Source organism: Stegostoma tigrinum, chromosome 5, assembly GCF_030684315.1.
Source record: "Stegostoma tigrinum isolate sSteTig4 chromosome 5, sSteTig4.hap1, whole genome shotgun sequence".
NCBI classification, from domain to species: Eukaryota; Metazoa; Chordata; class Chondrichthyes; order Orectolobiformes; family Stegostomatidae; genus Stegostoma; species Stegostoma tigrinum.
Window position 1 is genome coordinate 53,740,499 of NC_081358.1, and position 12,580 is coordinate 53,753,078.

Genomic DNA, 12,580 nt, shown 5'->3' on the forward strand with positions numbered 1-12,580 from the left:
ACTTGATAGGACACTGATTTACCAGATTGAACTCTGGTTTTACACTTTGCCTGACTTTGCTTTATGTTGAAGTCAATGGTTTTTCATCTCATGGGTCAGGTTAAAGTTAAACTTTTGAGTATTTTCAAGGCAATTTTTGTCTATTTCCTGTTTTTACTGTTAAAGTCCATGCTTTGAACTAGAGCTGTGGAGGTCCTTGCAGTTTCCAGATAGGCACCACAAACTAGGATTAGATATAGCATAATGTGCGTGTCCCTTCAAGGCACAAATCTTAAACTGCTGTCCATCGCTGTTTAACATAACACACAATGTGATGTATAATTTCACGGCTCTGTAGGTAGAATGCAGCAGTGGTCCTACAAGTCACACTTATCTGTATAGCCTTCAGTTAACCTTGTCTTAGTTTCAAACATGGAACTCCTATTGTTGTTTTGCTAGTTTTCTGGTGTCTGATTGGTATATTTGTAAATGTGAGAATGTAATAGGATTAAATATTTGTGAGAGGGTTCATGTGTTATAATTAATATTGAGTTCTAAATTGATCAGAACTGTGTATAACTTCACATTTGATTTGTATTTCCATATTTTGTGAGTTATGAAGGGGAGATATAGGTGAAAATTATACCCTCCCAGGTGTGGTGTGGGCAATTATGTGCAAATTGGGAAAATAGAGCTAGAATGAAAAATTCAGAAACTTGACATTGAGAACTTATTTTCCAATTTTCCCCTTAAGCTTTAAATTGTGATTTTAGAATTTTGCTATTGAATGGCAGCGGCCTTATTTCCATATACTTGCATGTCATTAAAGCTAACTTGCTTTATTTATACGGCAATAAATTTCCCTTCCTTCCCCTGAGACACTGGATGGTGCAAATCCCTGAAGTGTCACTCAGTGCTGATACCTGACAGCTTCAACTCACCGATTGCTTGTCCAACCATCTTCCAACTATGTTTTCACAGTCATGCATCCGTATGCTTCAAATACACCATTCCCTTCAACCTGGCTGGTTGGTCGTGACAAACTGCCATCCTCACCACAACATCATGGTCACTCTCGGACTAACTCCCAAACCAATTCAATCTCTCAACACTTATATTTAGAGCTCAGGGACAGTTAGGACTTTCATGCTTCTGCCAGGTAGCTTCACGCATGGGGACACACGCACCTCATTCACCTAATCAGGATGTACCTTACGTAATCTTTCCTGCAATGAGATGAATGGAGAGATGAAGTTTGGTGGAAGTGGATGGTAATGCAGAAGCAGGAGAACTGGTGAACTCTCCCCAGTGAGTTAGTAGGAACTGCAGAGGGCAGGTAGGATCAGTAGTTTGTGAGGGTGAGATGGGTCAGTGTCACTGAGTGGATGTAATGCATGTAACACTCAGGGTTGTAATTCATGGGTCCTTGATCACATGCATCTGCTTTGGCAGAGTTAGTGAATGCTGGCCCTGTGCGTGTGAAGTAGGGAGAGAGGGCAGTGGAGCTTACATAAAGGTAAAATACCACAGGTGCTGGAAAACTAAAACAAACTTACAGCTTTTGAGAAGCTCAGCAGGTCTGGCAGCATCTGAAGAGTAAGAAATCGAGTTAACACTTCCAGTCTGTTATGACTCTACTTCAGAATTGAAAGAGTTTGGAAAATGGAAGTTTTGTAGTTTTTGACCAAGGTAGAGAATGAGCAAGGAGAACAGATGGCGTAAAAGCCAGTGCAAAAGACAAAGGGAATACTGACTGTGATGAAAAAGAAACAGAGATGCGAGATAGGTGTAAAATAAGGTGTGAAAGTGAGAGGTTCTCTCTTTCGAGAGCAAAGTAAACAAGAGACAAACAAGCACATCAATGCAAAAGCTAAAGCTGAAGCATTTGCAGCAATCTTCAGCCAGAAGTGCTGAGTAGTTGATCCATCTTGGCCTCCTCCAGTGGTGCCCAGCATCACATACCAGTCTCCAGCCAATTCAATTCACACCACATGATATCATGAAATGGTTGGTGGCATTGCAGATGCTATCGGCCCTGTCACCGTTCCAGAAAAAGTACTGAAGACTTATGATCCAGAATTTGCTGGTCCCCTAGCCAAGTTCTTTCAGTACAGTTGCACCACTAGTGTCTACGTGACAATGTGGAAAATTGCCCAGGTATATCTTATACACCAAAAGCCGGACAAACCTGTCAGTCTACTATTGATCATTAGTAAAGTGATGAAAGGTGTTGTCACAAGTGCTATCAAGCATCACCTGCTCACAATAACCTGCTCGGTGACACCCAGTTTGGGTTCCACCAGGGCCACTCAGCTCCTGTCTTCATTTCAGTCTTGGTTCTAAACTGGGCAAAAGAACTGAATTCCAGAGGTGAGGTGAGAGTGACATCAAGGCCACATTTGACTGAGTGTGGCATCAAGGAGCCCTAGCAAAACTGGAATCAATGAATATCAGCAGCAAGCCCTCAACTGGTTGGAGTTATACATATAGCATAGAAAGGTAGTTTTGGTTATTGGGAGATCAGTCATCTCAGCTCCAGAACATCTCTACCAGAGATCCTCAGGGTAGTGTCCTATGCCCAACTATCTTCAGCTGCTTCATTAATGACCTTCCCTCCATCATACAGTCAGAGGTGGGGATAGCGAGTTTTGAGAAGATTTGTAGCTCAGGTTGAGGTTCTGGATGTGAATTTGCTCGCTGAGCTGGAAGGTTCGTTTTCAGACGTTTCGTCACCATTCTAGGTAACATCATCAGTGAGCCTCCGATGAAGTGCTGGTGTTGTGTCCCGCTTTCTATTTATCTGGTTAGGTTTCCTTGGGTTGGTGATGTCATTTCCTGCGTCAGTGATGTCATTTCCTTTTCTTTTTCTCAGGGGATGGTAGATTGGCTCCAAATCAATGTGTTTGTTGATGGAGTTCCGGTTGGAATGCCATGCTTCTAGGAACTCTTGTGTACGTCTCTGTTTGGCTTATCCTAGGATGGATGAACATCAACTAGCCACAAAACGACATGACCCACTATCACTCGTATCCTTACATACAGATAAGGAAGGACACCACTTTGATTGGGACAACACATCCATCCTAGGACAAGCCAAACAGAGACATGCACGAGAATTCCTAGAAGCATGGCATTCCAACTGGAACTCCATCAAAAAACACATTGATTTGGAGCCAATCTACCATCCCCTGAGAAAAAGAACAGGAAATGACATCACCGACACAGGAAATGACATCACCAACCCAAGGAAACCTAACCAGATAAATAGAAAGCGGGACATAAAACCAGTGCTTCGTTGGAGGCTCACTGATGATGTTACCTAGAATGGTGACGAAATGTCTGAAAACGAACCTTCCAGCTCAGCGAGCAAACTCACATCCAGAGGTGGGGATGTTTGCTGATTGCGCATTGTTAAGCACCATTCACAATTCCTCAAATACTGAAACAATTCATGCTACACAAATGCCAGGCAATGATCGTCTCCAATAAGAGACAATCTAACCACCATCCTGTCACGTTCAATGGTGTAACCATCACTAACTCCGCACTATCAACATCCGGGAGGTTACCACTGACTAGAAATTCAACTAGACTTGCCACATAAAGACAGTGACTACATGAGTAGGACTGAGGATAGGAATACAGTGGCAACTAACTCTCGTCCTGACTCAGCAAAACACTGTCCACCATCTACAAGGCACAAATCAGGAGAGTGATCGTATACTCCCAAGTTGCCTGTATGAGTGTAGCTCCACCAACACTCAAGAAGTTTGACACTATCTAGGACAAAGCAACCCACTTGATTGGCACAAAATCCGTAAGCATCCACTCCCAACAGCACTGACTCTCAGCAACAGCAGTATGTTCCATCTGCAATATGCATTGAAAATACTCACTAAAGATCCTTAGACACCACCTTGCAAATCCACAACTACTTTATCTAGAAGGACAACAACAGCAGACACATACCTTCAAGTTCCCCTCCAAGCCAATCATCACACTGATTCGGAAATATATCTCCGTTCCTTCACTGTTGCTGGGTCAAATTCCTGGCACCCCCACCCTAACGGCGCTGTGGGTCAACCTACAGCAAATGGACTGTAGTAGTTCAAGACAGCAGCTCCCCACCACCTTCTTAAGGGCAACTAGGGATGGCAATAAATGCTGGGATCAATCAGCGATGCACATGTCCCATAATTGAATGAAAAAAAGGCTATTCATCAGAGTGGGGTTGTGGTGTGAGTGAATGAGAGAGAGTGGAGAAAATTAGAGCAATGGAGGAAAGACATCTTGTAATCAGTGTCTTAAGTTGTTGAACTCAATATTGAGCTCCAGAAGCTGTAAGGTGCTTAAGTGGAAAATGAGACGCTGTTCCTTCAGTTTGTGTTTGCTGGAATACTGCAACAGGCCTGGGTTGGAAATGTCCACATGGGAGCATGATGGATTATTGAAATGGCAAGCAACTGGGAGGTCAGGGTTATTTTTATGGACTCAGTGGATGCGTTCAGCAAAGCGATCATCCACTCTGTGTTTGGTCTCACGATGCAAAGGAGAATACATTGTGAGTAGCGAATGCAGTAGACTAAATTGAAAGAAGTACGATGAAACATAGCTTTACCTGGAAGGTGTTTGGGACTTTGGATAGTGAGGAAGGAAGAGGTAAATGAGTAAGTGTTTACCTTGTGCAATTACATAGAAAGATGCCACGGGGAGTGATAAGGTATTCATGCCAATGGAAGAGTGGAACAGGGCGGTAACCTTCTTGAACACAGAAGGCTATTGACTTTCCTCCTACAGTGATGGACATTATTTTACACCTGAAACATAACAGTGACCCAGGCTATCTTCTGTGCCCAGACTGACTGTGTCTAGTGGTGTGGCCTCCTACGACTCACAGCTGGATGATGGACTATTCTCTCCACACCCTATCCATCAGTACCTCCAGGTATCTGTATGTGAAGTGGGTGTGAACTTTTCTTTCTAAGCCATGTCCATGGTGATAATGGCCAAGCATAATAGAGTCCCCAGTTTGCAGTGTCTGAAATGATGTATGGGTGAGCTTTAAAAGTGGTGCTGGTGAAGTCAATGCCACAATGCCATGTTAGTGATGAGCACTTATGTCACTCCTGCCATGAGATTTCATAAGAAGCCAACAAACAGTCCACTTATCTAATTAATGAAGTGAAGAGAGGAAGGTTGCATGAAAAAAACTGGTGTGAACCATGGCGAACTGGGTGCCATAAATCTCACTCAATAAAACAATTTAACATAAAATGAAAACATTTTGCTCATAGTTTTAGTTTCATTTTTGAGTTATTAGAATGGCATCAATTAGAAACTTATATACATTTAAATACCTTTTGAGGTCAGTAATTCAGTGGTTTAGAAAATAAGAGCAAGAGAGGGAAAAAAAACTGGATTATTACCGAGCAACAAGGTGCTCCACAACATGGAAAGGCAGATTGGAAAGTTTCCTTTTGAGAAAAGAGATTGAACCATCCAGAAGGTTAATGACTGTGCAGGTTTCTGTCAGAGAAAAGCAAGCCATTCAGGCAGAAAAGTTGATAACAATAGCAGTACAGTTTAGCAGTCTCCAGAACCATCAGAGCAGAAGAAAGTGAAACACTGAGTGGTTTAGAAGTTAGTTTGAGCAAAGCTCCAGAACGAGATCATACCTCAGAGAAAGACATCCTGCAATGCTGCTGAGATTAGGAAAGACATGTTAAGAAGTAAGTAAGTTTTAGCAGTTTGTTTAGGGGTCTCATAAAGTGACAAGAACTAAAGAGTGAATGCAGAAGTTTAATAATAAACTTTGCTCTTCCTTTGAAAGTACACAGGCAGACTCCTGTGAATATGTTTCATGACTGACCACCACAGTACACAATTAGCAAACGCAAAACATATGGTCTATCAATCCAGATACCAGTCTAGATTCAGACTTGTTCAGTATCGATACCAACTGGGAACATTGCTCACTCAAGAATCAGTAATAAATCCCATTAATTCTTAAAAACATAGATATCTGTGTTCAGGGCAGGTTCATTTCATCTGAAATGTTTTCTAAATAAGGGATTTTTCCTGAATAGCACCATGGCCTTGATTTTCCATGTAAGGTGCTTACTGCGCATATGTCATGAAGCATGTTTGGTCAGACATCACTGTGCGACTGCTCTCAATACAGTACCTGGATTCATGGCTAAGTCAACTTACATAGTATAATAAAATGTGAGGCTGGATGAACACAGCAGGCCAAGCAGCATCTCAGGAGCACAAAAGCTGACGTTTCGGGCCTAGACCCTTCATCAGAGAGGGGGATGGGGAGAGGGAACTGGAATAAATAGGGAGAGAGGGGGAGGCGGACCGAAGATGGAGAGTAAAGAAGATAGGTGGAGAGAGTATAGGTGGGGAGGTAGGGAGGGGATAGGTCAGTCCAGGGAAGACGGACAGGTCAAGGAGGTGGGATGAGGTTAGTAGGTAGATGGAGGTGTGGCTTGGGGTGGGAGGAAGGGATGGGTGAGAGGAAGAACCGGTTAGGGAGGCAGAGACAGGTTGGACTGGTTTTGGGATGCAGTGGGTGGGGGGGAAGAGCTGGGCTGGTTGTGTGGTGCAGTGGGGGGAGGGGACGAACTGGGCTGGTTTAGGGATGCAGTAGGGGAAGGGGAGATTTTGAAACTGGTGAAGTCCACATTGATACCATATGGCTGCAGGGTTCCCAGGCGGAATATGAGTTGCTGTTCCTGCAACCTTCGGGTGGCATCATTGTGGCAGTGCAGGAGGCCCATGATGGACATGTCATCAAGAGAATGGGAGGGGGAGTGGAAATGGTTTGCGACTGGGAGGTGCAGTTGTTTTTTGCGAACTGAGCGGAGGTGTTCTGCAAAGCGGTCCCCAAGCCTCCGCTTGGTTTCCCCAATGTAGAGGAAGCCGCACCGGGTACAGTGGATGCAGTATACCACATTGGCAGATGTGCAGGTGAACCTCTGCTTAATGTGGAATGTCATCTTGGGGCCTGGGATAGGGGTGAGGGAGGAGGTGTGGGGACAAGTGTAGCATTTCCTGCGGTTGCAGGGGAAGGTGCCAGGTGTGGTGGGGTTGGAGGGCAGTGTGGAGCGAACAAGGGAGTCACGGAGAGAGTGGTCTCTCCGGAAAGCAGACAGGGGAGGGGATGGAAAAATGTCTTGGGTGGTGGGGTCGGATTGTAAATGGCGGAAGTGTCGGAGGATGATGCGTTGTATCCGGAGGTTGGTAGGGTGGTGTGTGAGAACGAGGGGGATCTTCTTTGGGTGGTTGTGGCGGGGGCGGGGTGTGAGGGATGTGTTGCGGGAAATGCGGGAGACGTGGTCAAGGGCGTTCTCGATCACTGTGGGGGGAAAGTTGCGGTCCTTAAAGAACTTGGACATCTGGGATGTGCGGGAGTGGAATGTCTTATCGTGGGAGCAGATGCGGCGGAGGCAGAGGAATTGGGAATAGGGGATGGAATTTTTGCAGGAGGGTGGGTGGGAGGAGGTGCATTCTAGGTAGCTGTGGGAGTCAGTGGGCTTGAAATGGACATCAGTTACAAGCTGGTTGCCTGAGATGGAGACTGAGAGGTCCAGGAAGGTGAGGGATGTGCTGGAGATGGCCCAGGTGAACTGAAGGTTGGGGTGGAAGGTGTTGGTGAAGTGGATGAACTGTTCGAGCTCCTCTGGGGAGCAAGAGGCGGCGCCGATACAGTCATCAATGTACCGGTGGAAGAGGTGGGGTTTGGGGCCTGTGTAGGTGCGGAAGAGGGACTGTTCCACGTAACCTACAAAGAGGCAGGCATAGCTGGGGCCCATGCGGTTGCCCATGGCCACCCCCTTAGTCTGTAGGAAGTGGGAGGAGTCAAATGAGAGGTTGTTGAGTGTGAGGACGAGTTCAGCTAGGCGGATGAGAGTGTCGGTGGAGGGGGACTGGTCAGGCCTGCGGGACAGGAAGAAGTGGAGGGCCTTGAGGCCATCTCCATGCGGAATGCAGGTGTACAGGGACTGGACGTCCATGGTGAATATGAGGTGTTGGGGGCCAGGGAATTGGAAGTCCTGGAGGAGATGGAGGGTGTGGGTGGTGTCACGGACGTAGGACGAACTAGGCTGGTTTAGGGATGCAGTACACATCTGCCAATGTGGTATACTGCATCCACTGTACCCGGTGCGGCTTCCTCTACATTGGGGAAACCAAGCGGAGGCTTGGGGACCGCTTTGCAGAACACCTCTGCTCAGTTCGCAACAAACAACTGCACCTCCCAGTCGCAAACCATTTCCACTCCCCCTCCCATTCTCTAGATGACATGTCCATCATGGGCCTCCTGCACTGCCACAATGATGCCACCCGAAGGTTGCAGGAACAGCAACTCATATTCCACCTGGGAACCCTGCAGCCATATGGTATCAATGTGGACTTCACCAGTTTCAAAATCTCCCCTTCCCCTACTGCATCCCTAAACCAGCCCAGTTCGTCCCCTCCCCCCACTGCACCACACAACCAGCCCAGCTCTTCCCCCCCACCCACTGCATCCCAAAACCAGTCCAACCTGTCTCTGCCTCCCTAACCGGTTCTTCCTCTCACCCATCCCTTCCTCCCACCCCAAGCCACACCTCCATCTACCTACTAACCTCATCCCACCTCCTTGACCTGTCCGTCTTCCCTGGACTGACCTATCCCCTCCCTACCTCCCCACCTATACTCTCTCCACCTATCTTCTTTACTCTCCATGTTCGGTCCGCCTCCCCCTCTCTCCCTATTTATTCCAGTTCCTTCTCCCCATCCCCCTCTCTGATGAAGGGTCTAGGCCCGAAACGTCAGCTTTTGTGCTCCTGAGATGCTGCTTGGCCTGCTGTGTTCATGCAGCCTCACATTTTATTATCTTGGAATTCTCCAGCATCTGCAGTTCCCATTATCTCTCAACTTACATAGTTCCTCCTCGCTGAATTAGGGGGCCATTTTTGAGTAGGTACAAGGTTTACCCAACGAAGCCCACATTCAAAATGCTTGGCATAGAAAATAGAATTTTGAGCACAAGCCCAGTGTTCCTGACCCCTGAAATCCCATCTCTATCTGTTTCATCATAGCAAAAAAATTTTGGCGCTTATAGTTTGGCAAGTGATTTGGGTGTCACAACATCCTGAAACTAACTTCCAAGTTTTGAGATTTGATAAGTTATTGCTTGTTAGTCATTCGACTGCCTCTTTGCTAATTAGGTGCTCAATTATATTAAATACATTGACTTAAATACATAAAAATAAGTTTTTACTTTACAAATTCCAGGTCAGGAATGTAATCTACCTTTATTACATGCTTTCTCATAGGAAAATGATTTTTATTCACCATGTTTTGGTTCAGCACTCTGTTTTCCAGGAATATATGGGACACGCTAAATAAGCGACAGCTGTGTTTGTTGGACAGAGGATTGGTACTGAATGGACCCATTCCGTGAATTATTCTATAAGTTAGTTTCTCTGTTTTTCCGTTATCTGATTTTTTTGTGTGGTTTTACATATCTGTAATCAAAATAAACTACATACCTGGAACATATGCTGGTTTTACATAATAACATGGCAACAGAAATCTTTGCCTGCATATTCCATATGGGCCGATACTCAATCTTTGGGTTGAGGCCAGAAGTGAAGAAGTAGGACAGAATGGTTATAGCATAGATGAAGTCCATTTGGCCTGTTGTTTCTATACTTGCCGTCTGAAGTAGAAATTCACCTTTCTTCATGGTGCCTGTACATTCTTCCTTCTGAGATGCTAATCTAATTTCCTCTTGAGAGTCTCAAATGAACCAACCCCCACCATATTCTCAGGTGCTACATTCCAGATCCTAACCATTCACTCCTTGAAAATACTTTCCATATTGTAAGATTCCAGTCAGTTTTGTATCCACCACGTTTCTTCTATTGTTTAGACGGACTGTCAAACTTGAGGTTATAGTATACATTAAATTTACCATCAATGCTAATTCTACTGTGTCTAAACATATTCTTGAGAGTGGAAAATGGATACTCAGAATTGTTAAGTACTGGCATTCAGTTGGATATGTAGAAAAGGTAGAAATTGGACTGGATGTATTTTCGTGTGCAAAATTTGCATGTCTTTGTAAGGCACTCAATTAGTGGCTAAAATTCATACAGAAAGTCAGTAGGATGAGAGGAAAGTCCATTACCAAATAGTGGCAAAGCTAACCAGCAGAACTGGGCAATGTGTGTGAGTTCCAGCAATGCTGCCACCAAGGCATAGCTACAGTGTCGAGAAAGTCTGCTGATGGAAAAAGGACAGCAAAGGTAAGCTTGTATTTTCATTATTATTTGTTGCTGGGTATCATACTATACGTTTTCCCCAGTTCTCAAACTGCTTTCCTATCCAGATCACCCTGGCACTCCTCCAATTACTGCCACATGTTTCCCTCAACTCTCTTGTGCACCCACCACAACACTGTATCCAACCTCTTGAGTATCAAGGCACATGTTAACACGATAAACAATTCTATGGCACAGCCACTTTTTCCAACTGAACTGATTGCCCATTAATGTCATACTTGCATTTACTACGGTTGTAACCTCACTAAAGAGGTTTTCAATATTATGCATACAATAAACTAAAAGCATTAATGTTATAAATCAACTGGAAAAGATACATTGTCTTTGATTGCAAGCACAAATGCATTCTCAAAGTCTGTTCAATTCAACAATTTCTAACTGTTCATGAACAATGGATTGAGCAAAAAATAATGTAGAGTAAATGCAATTTACTGGGTGATTTGATTTGATTTGATTTATTATTGTCACATGTACATAGGCAGAATGAAAAGTTCTGTTTTGCATGCAGCACATGAGATCATACCACACAAAGCGCTTAAGGGTAATAGAACAGTCAGGAATACATTGTTATAGTTGCAGAGAGGATGCACAAAGAGTAAGGTCATTATTAAATTTGAGTGGGAAACCTGTTGGCATGTGCAGAACCTTTTGATCTGGACAAGAATTGATGAGAGGACTATTTGCAAATTCTGCCCCATTGGCAAGCATCTCCTGTTGTTTATCATGTACAGCAGTTAGAAAATGCTAGTTTGCAGAGATACGTTGTTGGAAATGACAGGAATACGGCAGTAGCATGGTCAGAGACTGTCTGATATTCGTGTACTGCAGTCAGCCAAAACACATACAAGGACTCTTAACCAAACTTCAGCTTCATTGTGCGTTCCAGCTGTTGCTCCTCATATTCCTTTTTTCCTTCTGATGTCAGATTTCTTGATGAACAGAAGACAGTGAACAAAACGGATCACATATCCATTCATGGTCATCCACATTGATGAAATGAAGTAGAATTCAAGCTTCTTTTGCAATGCTTTGAGATATTTGAACATGAGACTGTGCAGCTTGACAGCTGCATCTGCTGCTAATGTTGCTAGTGGAATCATCTCAAGTGACATGGTCTCTCAAAAGTCTAGATTTGATATGAATCCTTTGTGTTGTTTATCCCTGCATTTTAGTATTCACATTATTCAGATGGCTGACAATGTCTGCAAGATATACAACAGGCGTCTGCATGCCTAGGTTTTGCTTTTACTGACAAATCCTTTGACTTCCCTGTCAGGGAGGCTGCTCTGTCAGCGCAGATGCTCTAACACATGTCCCAAGTTGTTTTCCCTTAAGTAGATATCTGTTGCCTGAAAATTTCTTCACCAGTTGCATGACTTGGTAGTTCCTTACAAAAGAAAAAAAAATCTCCTGAATGGACACCATACGCCGAATGTTGGCCAGCAGTTGGCAGTGTCTGATTATACTGGAGGACTCGTTAATCTGCAAAGGAAATTTTCCACTAGTGGCTAACTTCTTTTGCAGCACTTCTTCATTCAGCTGACGTTCAACTCACCGTTTAACTGTCGTAAGAGAGAGTGGAGGTTTGTTGATCTCTTTCGCAGTGCCAGCCCTGACATCACGCCTACAATGCTGTTACATGCTGGCATGATGAAGGTTTAGGCTGTGGCATGGACCTTTGTTAATTTTGCTACAAGCTGAGCCACCAGGTAACTAGCTCCTTGAGCTTTATCTAATGAACACAGCACACTTCATCAGATGTTGGGTCTGCTTATGTTTGTTTCTCTTAAGCTCTTGAATTATTGAATGTGGTTGTTTGCAAGAGATAGATGTTTTGTTTATGAATGGTATCTTAACTTACTTGGTACCATTACAGTGTTCACCAACTTCTTTCTGCAGATGAATCATTCAAGTAATGGGCAGGTTTGAGTTTGAGTTTGAGCCTGATTTATTGTTGTCACGTGTACCGAGATACAGTGAAAAGTATTATTTTGCGGCTTATACAGGCAGATTGTACAGTACAAAGAGCATCGGGCAGCAGAACAGAGGGCAGAATACAGTGTTACAGACACAGTGAAGGTGCAGAGAGAGATCAAAATTAACATTTGAGAGGTCCATTGAAAATTCTGATAACAGTGGGAAGAAGCTGTTCTTGAAGCTTTCATATGTATATGCAAATGTTTATATCTTCTGCCAAATGAAAGAAGGTAGAAGAGAGTGTAATCAGAGTGAAATGGGTCTTTGATTATGTTGGCTGCTTTCCCGAG